This window comes from Myotis myotis, unplaced genomic scaffold (assembly GCF_014108235.1).
Source record: "Myotis myotis isolate mMyoMyo1 unplaced genomic scaffold, mMyoMyo1.p scaffold_m19_p_2, whole genome shotgun sequence".
Lineage (NCBI taxonomy): Eukaryota > Metazoa > Chordata > Mammalia > Chiroptera > Vespertilionidae > Myotis > Myotis myotis.
The window spans coordinates 57800420-57813765 of NW_023416324.1; positions in this window are offsets into that span (position 1 = coordinate 57800420).

A 13346-nucleotide genomic window follows, 5' to 3' on the forward strand; every position below is an offset into this window, starting at 1 on the left:
ATGTTTAAAGGGATTGAGAATAATATTTTGTCAGTTTAAAACAAATATGCTTTTATTTTATGCAAAACATTGTTTAAAAATGAACATTCTGAGAGTAATCAAAGGCTTCACAAATTTTATAAAGTTAATTTGGTAGAAACAAATTTCAATGGAAGAACATTCATAAAAGCCTTTTCCTTCTTTCCCTTTACTCCACATGTGGAATGATGAAAGTGTTAGAATACAAGTATTACCATTTTAAGATGAAATAAGACTTCTGTCAGCACAAGAGATGAATAGTCATTATACGTCCTCCCAGGCTCTTTCAACCGCAGTGCCAGCAGGACCAGCGATCCATGGGCTGGAAGGCACGGAGTCAGGTGCCGGTCCTGGAACAGGAGCGGGCTCAGCTGCAGCCCTCAGGTGGGGAGGCCCAGGAGTTATCTGTACTGATTGCAGCTGCAGCACTTGGGGCTACAGACTCAGCTACAAAACCCTTGGGAGAAGCTTGCTCTGTCTGGCCTTGGGCTCCTAAGTAGCTTATCTCTATATTAATCACCCAGAAGACCAGGCAGCAGCAGCAACAGCTGAGGTGGCAGGAGCAGCGACAGTTGCCAGGACTGAATGATGACTCAAAGACGCACTTTTACCCACGACAAACTCTGTGACAACCTCTGTCTCCTGAACCCGTCATTTCCTAAATGACATCAGCTGCTAATTAGGATGCCGGCTGGGGAGCAGAGTGAAATTTTCTCCTAAATGCGGGTGGTGGCTCCAGTTATCCAGGGCTTTATTTTAATTCACTCAAGTTTTTGGTAGCAGCGATGATGCCGAGAAACGTTCTGATTTTACAGAATAGGTTTGTCAGTTATAACAGCTAGCATTCTTTCAGTGCTTTCTATATATGAGGCTCTGTTATAAGCCCTTTACATATATGACTCAGGTAACCATATGACAACCCTATAAATTGTAGGTATATCACAATTCGCATTTTTCAGATGAGAAAACTGAATGAGGCAAGGAAAAGTTACATCAATTTATCTAACGTGATGCAGCTATTAAATTTAGAAAAAAAATGTTTTAAAATTTTCCATCTGGCTTTAGAGCCTGTGACTGTAATCACTGTACCCTGGTTCCACTCTTTACAATGGGAAACTGGGCAAAGGTAAGAAAATCAGTCCTGTTTTACTGACAGTGGAGAAACGGATCCTTAATGGGAAAATTCCCCATGTATGGGTCTCTTTATGTTACTCACACTGTATCACCTTCCTTCATTGAAGGCCCTCTAAACAGATTGGTGAAGTACTTGCTGAGGCCATATGCCAAAAAATATGCAAGAAAATATATTTTGAGCCCTGGTTGGGTCTCTCTCTCTCTCTCTCTCTCTCTCTCTCTCTCTCTCTCTCTCTCTCTCTCTCTCTTTCTCTCTCTCTCTCCCCCCCAGAAGTAACCTTGGCAAACCTCAAAAGTTTCTTGGACATTTTTACATATTATAATTTAGCAATCTTTCTATTTGAATTACATGGATTAGGGCACTATCATTTTTAGTGCATACGGAACCTAAATGCCTTAAATAAGATCTGGCCACTTCAAATACCAATATGAGGTTTTTGAGAAGGAATAGTCATAATAGTGTGTTTTTTTCCCCCTTCAAATACTATCATGGAATTATCAGGAAAGAAATTTATGTTGTGCATCATTTATCAACTTCAAGGAAAATTACATGAAGTGAAAAATTAACTATACTCTGTATTATTATATCCTATTGTTTGTGATTTCCCCCCAAAATAGAAAGCCAATTAAGTAAAAATAATGAACATGCAGGGAAATTTCAGGGTTATAATGACTGCTTGGGAAAATCGGAGGGTTTTGTGAAAGCTGAGCCCAATAAAGCTGTAGCAGTCAGTAATCCCCAGGAAATGTCCTTCACTGTAGTCATTACTGCTACTCAGAAAAATGCATGCTTTTGGATTTATTTCAAAATTATGGATTTGTTTTTATGGCTGATGCCATTTTAATTGCTGCTGCAGAATATTTGTAAGGAAGGAATGTCAAATGTGTTGGTCAATTACATTGATCAAATTGCCTTCCAAATTCTTTTTGACTCATAATTATTTACTGGAATTCTTCATTAAAATTCCAAAGAAGGCAAAAAAGTAATTAGATTTGCTATTTGTTAACATTCAACCCTCCAAGATTCCATTATGTTTGAAGAACCTAGCCCATTTAGCTGTAATCTACATTCTATTGACCTAAAAACTACTGGAAAGAGCTTGTTAATACATCTGCCCCCCCCCCCCCCAATTGCCCTATTTAAAAAATATATCCAATATAGACAGTTAAAAATCTGTTGTGAAACCTTGGAAATCTATTTCAAATATCTGACATACTAAAAATTGTTAATGATACTTTAATGTTTGTGAAGCTTTTTAATATTTTCTGTCAGCCAGTGATCAACTTACTAACACATTATTAAATGTATATTTCTTATACTTTCAATGGTACAGTTATTAAGCTACAGAGCAATGCATAATCCATTTAATAACATAATATTATTCTTTAAGGATCCTGTGGAATGAAAAAAAAAAAAAACCTACACCCTGTTCACGCTTTTTCTGACTTCCCCTAACTATGGCACACATTGCCTGCTTGTTTACATGGAAATTTTCATATATGACTTTTTTAAAGCTTTTGGGTTGGTATGTCTGTTTGTGAAATTAAAGATAAAGTTTGAATTTGTTGTTTGTCTAATGCTGACTTAGTACCCAATACCATTCTCTATACATAATATATATCTTCAAAATATATTTTAAGTCAAGGAAACCCTCCTTCTCTTTGTTTATTGCAAAATAAATGTTAATTCTTTCAGAGTGCTTCTTAGATTTAGGACAGGTTGGAAAAACAAGTTGACAAAGCCTTGCAAAATCATGTTGTATTATAGCAGGTCTTCCTCTACCACAGTTATCCCAGGTTGAACTAGTATTTCTGTGTGCTGCTCAGCCTCTCAGCTGCTGCTCAGCCATTCAGGGAAGAGCAACAGGAGATGTTTTTGTCTAAATCTGCAACGCACATTAACATATGGGTATCGGTGATCTTCTACACCGGGCACCTGTGGAACTGGAATTTTCTACTAAATGGGACCCTAAAAATGTTATGCCCTTGTTGAATTTACAGTTTATCCCTGGTGGAAATGGCATGCACATAAGGAAAAAAAATGAGGAATTTGCCCCAAAATACAACATGCCCCTTTAAAATTGTAAGAAAGCCATTCAAGAACATCTTTTAAAAAAGGAATCAGTCAAATTCTAATAGGTTTGAATGTCTTAGAGAGAAAATGGATTACCTGATATGATTTGCATGGTTTTAAGTATCCTGATGAGAAAAAGTTTAGTTTCATAATAAATATCTGTATTTCTTTTTTTCCCATATTAATGAATTTTATGTGTAGAGAAAAGGGGACTTAGGGTCAGCGGGGGCAATAAGAGCAGCCTGGGAATGAGTGACGAAGAAAACTGAAGCATGAGGAACAACTGGAGTGTGCATTACGCTGGAGCTGCTCTTCGATGCAATCATTTGGTGAGGACTACAAACCTCCTGAGAGGGAGAAAACAGTTTAAATGTATGTAGAAAATGCATAGCTCATCTATCTCCAATCCAGTTATGCCGTTGGCCATGCATATTCCTAAATATGGTGGGAAATTAGGAATATCCAATAGATAAGAAGAGAGTCAATGATAGTTTTGTCCTTGAATTAATTTCTTTAAAATATTTTTATGCTATAAAGGAATAATATCTTTATGAATATAAATATAAAAAGCTTTATGTCTCTCTAGAATATTTTGACATATTTACATGGCATTTGTTTGAAGTTCTATTATTTTAAGTTATTTATATAAACCAAAAGAAGCAATTATGAAACAATTTATAATATGTGAATAAAACAAAGTCTTATGTAAAATTTAGTGAAAGCAAAATCTTACCAATCTTACCAAAAGAAGGAGATAGAGAGGGAAAAAAAAGGAAGAGGAAGGGAGGAAGGAAAAGAAGGCAGCCTTTTATGACAGCACTCCATCCTATTTTTAATTTCAGTGCTAATTATTATATTCTTAACCATAAGCAATGTTTAAATTATCTATGTGACCATTCTTTATTTAATAATTACTTGGGTATTTGATTATCAGTGTTTGCTTTTGAGATTCTATAATCCATAATGCTTTATATTGTATAGTTTTCTCAATTATATGATTTTGTATAGGGATAAACAAAAGTCTAGACACACCATCTGTAGGAGTCACAAAATAATAGTCAAATATTCACTAAGAAATGCATATACATGTAATTCTTTTGGAGACAGGAGTGCATGGATATAATGGTAATACATATGTTTAATATATACTATACCAAATACCTAATACAGTATGTGGCATACAGACTACAACAAAATATATATTTTTTCACAGAGTGAAAGAATGAGGTTTTTTTAAATATGTTTTTATTGATTTCAGAGAGGAAGGGAGAGGGAGAGATAGAAACATCAGTGATGAGAGAGAATCATTGATTGGCTGCCTCCTGCACGCTCCCTACTGGGGATCGAGCCTGCAACCCAGGCATGTGCCCTTGACTGGAATCAAACCTGGGACCCTTCAGTCCGCAGGCCGCCGCTCTATCCACTGAGCCAAAACAGCTGGGGGCTGGGACAAGAATGAGTTTTAACTTATTAAATTCGTTAGTTGGCTCCACTACATGTCTACCACATCGCTACTTCAAGGCTCCAGGCTCTCTTCTCATGCTTTGAATAGGAAGTTAAAAAATTTACTTAGAAAAAAATTTGGAGTCATCAAATGAATTTGTAAATGTCAGCATAATAATAGGAAAAGATTTTACTAATGAGAGCCGCTGTCAACATTTTTGAGTGATTATTCTTATGTGACCCATCAGCCCTCCTAGCTAATTTTCCAAAGGATGGGTATCAATCCTCTGTTGGTTTTCCGTTAGCAGTAGTGAGAGCTGCTTTCATGAATGAAAAGAGAGCTTGTTCTTCATATGACCTCCTTCGTCCAGAGCCTTTGTTTATCTAGCTCTTTTTTTCAAGCTGCATTTTTGTTGAGTTGCCCGTGGTCACAGAAATCCTCTGCTTTAGTCAAAGGTGATCCCACAATGAACAGTGCTACTTCTTCAAGACTATACAGTTAGAACCCGCTGACAGCTGCCATTCATGAATCCATTTTCTGCAAATATAAAATGTAGAACTTGGGACAATGCAGCCTTTATTATTTGTATTTAATTATGCTCCAGTGGGAAATAATGACTGTATGTGCTTTCCCTTTAATGGCCAATTTTAAGCGTTTCGTAGCATGCAACCACCTCAGTTCGGCTTCCTGACAAAGCCCAATTTTGCTGCCTCAGGGTAAATGCTCAATTTTCCTAACATTAATTTAGACAGTTGCAATTTTCCATCTAAATAATTAGTCTCTATATGAAACTTGGGTAATAAACAAAGTTTAAAATAAATAATGAATGACTTTCTTAAGTCAATAACATTGATCTAACACTCTCCTAAAATCAAATTGTGAAACAGCAATTTCTTTTGATTGGAATTATAGCATATAGCTAGAAAATATGATTGACATTTTACTTTTTTGGTAAGTTATTGAATATAAAACTAATTTTAAGGCTATGAGTATTTTCTCCATGGCTTTAATTGTATTTAAAGGTAAAATGTGTATCCATTTATGCATTTCAGCAAATACACAAGATGAACATACAAATATCTATGTAAATGCACAGACTTAAATGCATAACTGCATTTCATGAGGATACAAACTTTAAAAATATTTTTTGAAAACAATGCATTTCAACTTTTTAGATAGGAAACAATTTTTAGATTAGGAAGAGTGAGGGCATGTTTTCTGTGGCCAGCACCTATATTTAAAACATCTTAAGCTTCCATTTGAAATGCCAGAACAATGGTCATTCATTCCCCCCCCCCCCCTTTTTTTGTTTGTTTTGTTTTGTTTCCTTGGAGACAACATCATGACTCTTCTGCCTTGTGGAATTGTTTCCTGTGCAAAAGGATATTAAAATGGGGTCTAAAGTTACCTACCTGGATCTAATATAGTTCATTTATTCAGTGACCTGAGTCCTTTCTTTTATACTTTTCTGAGGTTTCTGACAGCAGGATTGTGTTTATTACCATTAAAAAGGATCTTTATGCCTCCATTACTAGGCAGTTTTTGAGATACAGAACTGTCAAGCCATCTTATCTGATTAATATACATCCAAGAGTGACCTTCAGGATAACTTCACCTCAAATATGATCAGTGGGAGGTGATTAGTAAAGAACAGTTTGCTAAAGGACACTCCAAAAACCTTGTACTATGGAAAAGCTTAAGGACCAACATAGGTCACTGTGAGTGTCTGGGAATCCAGATGATCTCTTTTCCTTATTCCTATAAATGTGTAAATGGATGCAATTTACTCAGCCCTTGGGTATACTCTCTGGAGCTTCTCTGCACCCTGCCTCCTGAAACCATTGTCCAAGATTTCCTATTACAGTTTTTTCTTTTTCCCCCATTTCCTCCTCTGACTCCATTACTAAATTTAAGGAATGACTTTTATCTTTTTCCCTCTACTTTAAAAATCTTCTGTTCCTGATTTGTAAAATAGGGATAAATTGTTTAAAATATTTAACAATTCCTGCAGGCTAGTTTTATCCCAAATATTAAGAGTGGGGAATTGCTGCCCTAGCTGGTTTGCCTCAGTGGATAGAGCATCGACCTGCAGACTGAAGGGTCCTGGGTTCGATTCCAGTCAAGGGCACATGCCCGGGTTGCAGGCTCAATCCCCAGTAGGGGGCGTGCAGGAGGCAGCCAATCAATGATTCTCATCATTGATATTTCTATCTTTCTCCCTCCCCCTTCCTCTTTGAAATAAATAAAAATATATTTTGTAAAAAAGAGTAGGGAATTGCAACCCACCCCACCATTCTTTTGCTATTGTTTCTGCAAATGCTGACTCTAACTTATATATAGCTTGTAGATAAACATCATGTTTGAATCCTAGGAACTAATTTCAGAAGATGCAGACTCCAACCTTTAATTATACTATTTCCAGGAGATTTTTCTGACCTTCAACTGTAGAGTCAGGATGATGAAGACCAGGATTATGCACAACAGACCATCTCTTGACCAGTTTCAAGATCCTTATCTGAATGGACAATGCTAGGCTGCAAATAGAGAACTTTTCAACCCCCATCCCTTGTGTGATTTTGGTTTTGATTTTCCTCTCCTTCCTTATAAAACCTCTGCCTGAACTGAGGTGGAGAGATGGGCTTTGTGACAAGAGTCCCCGATCTTCTCCGGTGACTGGTACTTGAATAAACCTCTTTCCTTTTTCACCAGCATCTGTCTTATGAGTTTGGCTTTCCTGGCATCAGACAGCCGAACCCTAGTTCCAGTTACAGACTGTATCTAGCAAAAGTAAAAACTGAGCTTCCTTTGTGTTCACTACCTCTTCCTCATTTGTACTCTTCCTATGCTCAATGCTTTAATGCTGTTTCATGCCAATAAGATCTATTCCAACAGGAGACTTTTTTTGCAGTACTGTGAGCTTCCACTAGTATGTTATTTTGACCAGTTGTCTTTTTCATTACTTTTGATTCATAGGTATATCGTTTTATTATTCTTTTGAAAAGCATATTACAAAAATTTAAACTGTGAAATCAGATGTTCTAAGTTACAATTCAGCCTTAAGTACAAGTAGCTATTTGGCATTTTGCAAGTTATTTATTTCTGGTATATTTGTATAATTATCATTAAAATATAGCTACTGACAGTACTAGCTTCATAAGACTGCTAAAATGACAAAATGACCGACTCTGTAACAATGAACACTCTGAATGCTCATAGTATGATCTTAAAATATCATTTTTCAATAAAAATAACTACAACTTATTAAAAGATTCTCGCTAACATATAGAAAATAAACTATAGAATTAAAATGTCACAATTTTGCAATCTCCAGTAAAATAATGAATCTATATCTTAACTATTGTCAGCTGTAAACATCACAAAAAGAGAGACAAGCAATCATTATACAGTGGGGCCTTGACTTATGAGTTTAATTCGTCCCGAGACTGAACTCGTTAAGGAGCTCGTTAACTCAAATTACTCTATCAACTCAATGCAAAAAATCGGCTGAGAGACAGCTGGTATCTCAAAAAACTCGTTAGTCGGGACACTTGTAAGTCAAGGCCCCACTGTATACTTCTTGTTGAAAGAACACAATGCCATCTAGAATCTTGCCAAAGGGTTAAACCTGAGTCTAATAAAGCCTCTGAATTCAGCTGTCAATTGGTAGGAAATGATGAGGGCAGAGGTTCATGGTGAGGACTCAAAGAATATATAATCAATTATAATCAATAAAACCTAGAATTTCTAATGGCCTTGGATCATTAATGGACAAAAATGGCTAGCTTGCTATTGTATGCAAAAGAAAGGGAACTTGTAGATTGAAAGAGATCTAAAATATTAAATTATTTTTTAAATGAGCCAGGCTCAGCTATTGTGTTTAAATAAGACACTTTGAGTAGTAAAGCCAAAAAATAATGCAAGGAAGTAATTACTATAAAGGTTAGCATGCTTAGAGAGAGGGGGGAATTAAAGCAGACTGCAATTGGGATCACACATTTCAAGTGGCTTCTGAATTGAGTGGCAAAATTCTAGTTCTTAATTTGGTAGGAGATGAAAGGTACAATAATAATTCATTAAGCCACATATGTATGTATTTCTGTGTCTGCAATTTTAAAAAGAAGCAGAGGTAGCAACAAGTAAAAGGGAGAACTTCCAATTGACATTTGCAAAAATATTCCCAATAAGTGATAATGCATTTGCTGTCTTTAGGTCAGCTCCTATAATTAATTCCTTAACTATGCTGTGCCCACTTTAAACAGCAAATTGGCCAGAACCAATAATATTCTGAAATACTTTACTTTCATTCTTTTAGGAAATGACTTATATTTCAATATTCAATATTTTCTCACCCAGCTAATGGGAAATGAGTAGTTTGATTTTAGATTATTTAAAAGTTTTACACAAAGATGGCCAATTAAAAAATCTCATCAGCATCAAATGACTTTCAATTAGAACATTTTACATAAACATCTTATCTATAAATATATAGAATAATGGTATGTTTATATCTTGCTGAAAATTGCTTTAGGTTCACATGCTGCATTAAATTAACTTAAAAATGTGGAAACAGAAGTCCATATGCCAGTCTAGGTTAATTTAATTTTTTGTTAGCTTTCAAGAAAGCTGGCTCACCAGATTTAAGATAATTATCTGGTTACCTCTCTCTCTCTCTCTCTCTCTCTCTCTCTCTATATATATATATATATATATATATATATGATAATTTTAATTGTAAGTACATCCTCTTTATTTCAGAAATAGAAAAAAAATAAACTAAGTATAAGTTATAATTCTCATGGATGATTATGTCTAAGCATATATATTATCAAAGGCTGCTGAAAGGTTAAGGAAGATGTGTAAATGACTAATGGGTTAATCACCTAGAGTCCCTGGAAACTTTAGATGGACTTGTTTTGATGATGTTTATAATGGAATTCAGATAGTAGTATGATGACTTATGAATGGAAGGTGAGGCAATGAAAATAATGAGTAACGAAAATTCATTTAAGTTTTTGACAATAAAGAAGAGAGAAAAAAAAGAAAATGATAACTAGAGTGGCACATTCCTCTAGACTTTTCCAAGTCATAATTAAATATCTTCTAATAGTAGAGTGTTTATAGATGCCATAACATGTATTATAACACTGTAATGTTGTGAATCACATTAATATGCAATTTTATAATTAAATATATACAGCTAGAGTATGATAAATATACTTTTCTTTCTTGTATCCCCATTATTTTTAGCATAGTTACCTACAGCAAAGTCAGCACAGAATAAATATTAATGTGAATGAATGAAGCTTAGCATCAGGATTATGATTGAAAGAGCAGACAGAGCATCTTAAAAATTCTCGCCTTCCAGTAGCTTCAAATTATTTCTAATTAGAAACTATTTTATTACTAGCCTATGTGCTTCTTTAGAAGGTTTCCAAATGATTTAACATATAAATTATTATCTGGAAATTTGTGTTGTTATATAAAAAGAAAAAATATATACAAAGTTGAAGTTTGCAAAGTGTTCATCATCAATAAAATATACAATCACTGGTGGCAAAGAAATTTCCAAAAGTTTGAGGCTAAGTAACTAAGTGAGTGTTCATGTAATCTATATCATGGTTTAAAACATTCATAAATATATATTTCCCAATAAACTTGAACTGTATAAGTAAACAAAATGATTTTTTAAAAGACTTATAAATATGTATAACCACATAAAATGTATGAATCTCTGTAATATATAAAAACTGCTTAAATCATCCACAGTATTTACTGGAGAGCTCAGAACAGCACCACAGTGGAATACTTCACTAACACTTCCATACAGCATGGTGACAATTTACAGAGCCAGTGCTGAACGAATCAAATATGGTATTCTGTAGCTTGTTTAAGAAAATGAAATGGTCCAAAAATCTTGTAAAATGTATAGTAAGTGGAATTAATGAATCTATAGGTTAGTATACAAACATAGAAACTAACACTTTTCAATCATTATATACAGATGTAGAAACAAAATCCCCAATGCAACTCTTCCTAGTGTAGCACCCTTATATTCTCCAATTCTAAAATGAATTTGTGACTACTAAGGTGAAAATGCATGGCATTAACTTGTTCATGTTCAGCAAAATAATAAAATAACAGTAGTAGTAATAGTAATAATCACAATAACTCCCTGAGTTCTTCAAATCAAACAGTTATGGGGAGTTCAATGTTCCTGTCAGTGTGAGTAATATTTAAAATACGTTAAGCAAAATTAACAGAAGCCAAATTTTAAAAGGTACCAGAAATGACATTTACAAGAAGTACAACTCCAAAGGAAAGGAGTTATATTTTTTCTTGCAAAGTTTAGCCCGATATAGAATTTTAATTTTGTATTACAGTTAAGAATTGTGCACATCATTTTACTGCCATGCCTCTTGAGGTTATTCCAATAGTGTCTAATTATTCAATTAGTTTATTTTGGGTCATCAGATCTCTTCCTCGTATATTGTGGCTAAAGATCCCCAAACCCCAGGCATTTAAAATGTGCTCAATGAATCCTTTACTCAATTCAGGTATCATTTATTAAAAACTTAACCTGGGCATGACTATCTTTTTCAAACTTTGAAAAATTCTTTTGAATGATACAAGTGGCACTTGCCCTCAAGGACCCTCATCCAAAGTTTAAAATGGTGAAGAACTTATAGAATTACTAATGTAAGAAAACTATATTATTTATATACTAGAGGCCTGGTGCATGAAATTTGTGTACTATGGTGGGGGGGAGTTGTCCCTCAGCCCAGCCTGCACCCTCTCCAATCTGGGACCCCACGATGGATGTCCAACTCCCTCTCACAATCCAGGACTGCTGGCTCCCAACTGCTCACCTATCTGCCTGCCTGATTGCCCCCAACAGTTCTCAACCTGTGGGTTGCGAACAATGAAAATACATCCTGCATATCAGATATTTACATTATGATTCATAACAGTAGCAAAATTACAGTTACGAAGTAGCAACGAAAATAATTTTATGGTTGGGGGTCACCACAACATGAGGAGCTGTATTAAAGGGTCGTGGCATTAGGAAGGTTGAGAACCACTGCACCTGACCACTTCTGCCTGCCAGCCTGATCACAACCTAATCACTCCCCTGCCAGCCTGATCGACGCCTAACTGTTCCCCTTCTGAAACAATTGCCCCCAACTGCCCTCCCTGGTGGCCCGGTTGCCCCCAACTGCCCTCACCTGCAAGCTAGGTCCTCCCCAGCTGCCCTCCCCTGCAGGCCTGGTCCCCTCCAACTGCCCTCCCCTGCTTCCGAGAAACACCATCAGAAGGATGTAAAGTTGCAGTACAGTGATAAACTTGTCCGTGTATTCTAAAACAGTATGGCCCATATCCTGATGGTGATATAATATTTGCACCCATGGAAGCAAAAACAAAGGAACTATTTGTGGAACGAATATTTTCCATGAAATTTTTACTGTAAAAATCTTTATTTGTCATTAATCTTTTTAAATATGGGGGGTATTCTGGAAAATGTATATGATTTGGATAAACTTTCCCTTTGCTATAACATCGAGTAAATTTACCATCAGATGGTTTTACATCTGAGAAATTTAGTGATAGGCAAAATTGACATCTATCAGTCATTCCACCACAACTATGTTCAAGAATTGCATACTCATGTATTCCATTTTCTCTGAGAAGGCAGTTACTACCAGTATTGGTAGTACTTGTTGATGACTGTTCTCTAGACATATTCTGTCGTGGCCACCACCTTCTTTCAACTTCAAAGGCATGTTAGTCTTTAGACATTTTCTGTCAATGGCGCTGGCTTTTTTCGGCTTCAGAGCTACGTTTTGCCAATAGTAGCTTTTCAGATACATTCTGTTGCAGGTGCTGCCTTCTTTCAACATCAGACGCACATTAGTCTTCAGAGATTTTCTGTCCTTAATGCCGGCTTCTTTCAGCTGCAGAGCTATGTTGTATCAATAGTTGCTCTTTAGGCATAGTCCCACCTCCCTGCTGTCATAGTGTGAGATGCAGGTGAATGACAGTCCTGGCTGTCAGGCCTCTGAGAGCTGTCTGACCAACAGCTGTTCCTCCTCCCTGTTGTCAGAGTATCCACAGAGGCAATGATGAAGTAGTTCCGGCCTGCCCAGAGACCCTCCGTGGTGGGGCCGGAATGCTTGTCTCATCAATGGGGCAACAATGCAAGTGTTTCACGCCCGGCCTGCCCAGAGGCCCTTGGCGGCTGGGCTGGAAAACTTGCCTCGTCGCCATAGCAATGAAGAAAGCATTCCGCCAGGCCGCTCACGCTGTCCGCTCTCAGCAGCCACCCCCTCACCCCCAGGATTGCGGGACTCTGACAGGGCTGAGAGGACTGGGCGCTGCCATCTTGTGGCTATGGGCTGCCATCTTTGTGGCGGAGTGATGGTCAATTTGCATATTTCCTCTTTATTTAATAGGATATAAAAGGCTAAGCGACTGTCTGATCATCTGACTGGCTGGTAGGTATGATGTGCACTAACCATCAGGGGGCAGATGCTCAATTCAGGAGCTATGAGCTGTGGTGACTTGGCAGTGGTGGTTCTTGTGTGACACACCCTGGAACCAGAGAGGACGGAGCCCAATTCCAGGGTGTGTCACCCAAGAACTTCCCTCTTGCAATCTGGAACCCCTTGGGGGATGTTAGAG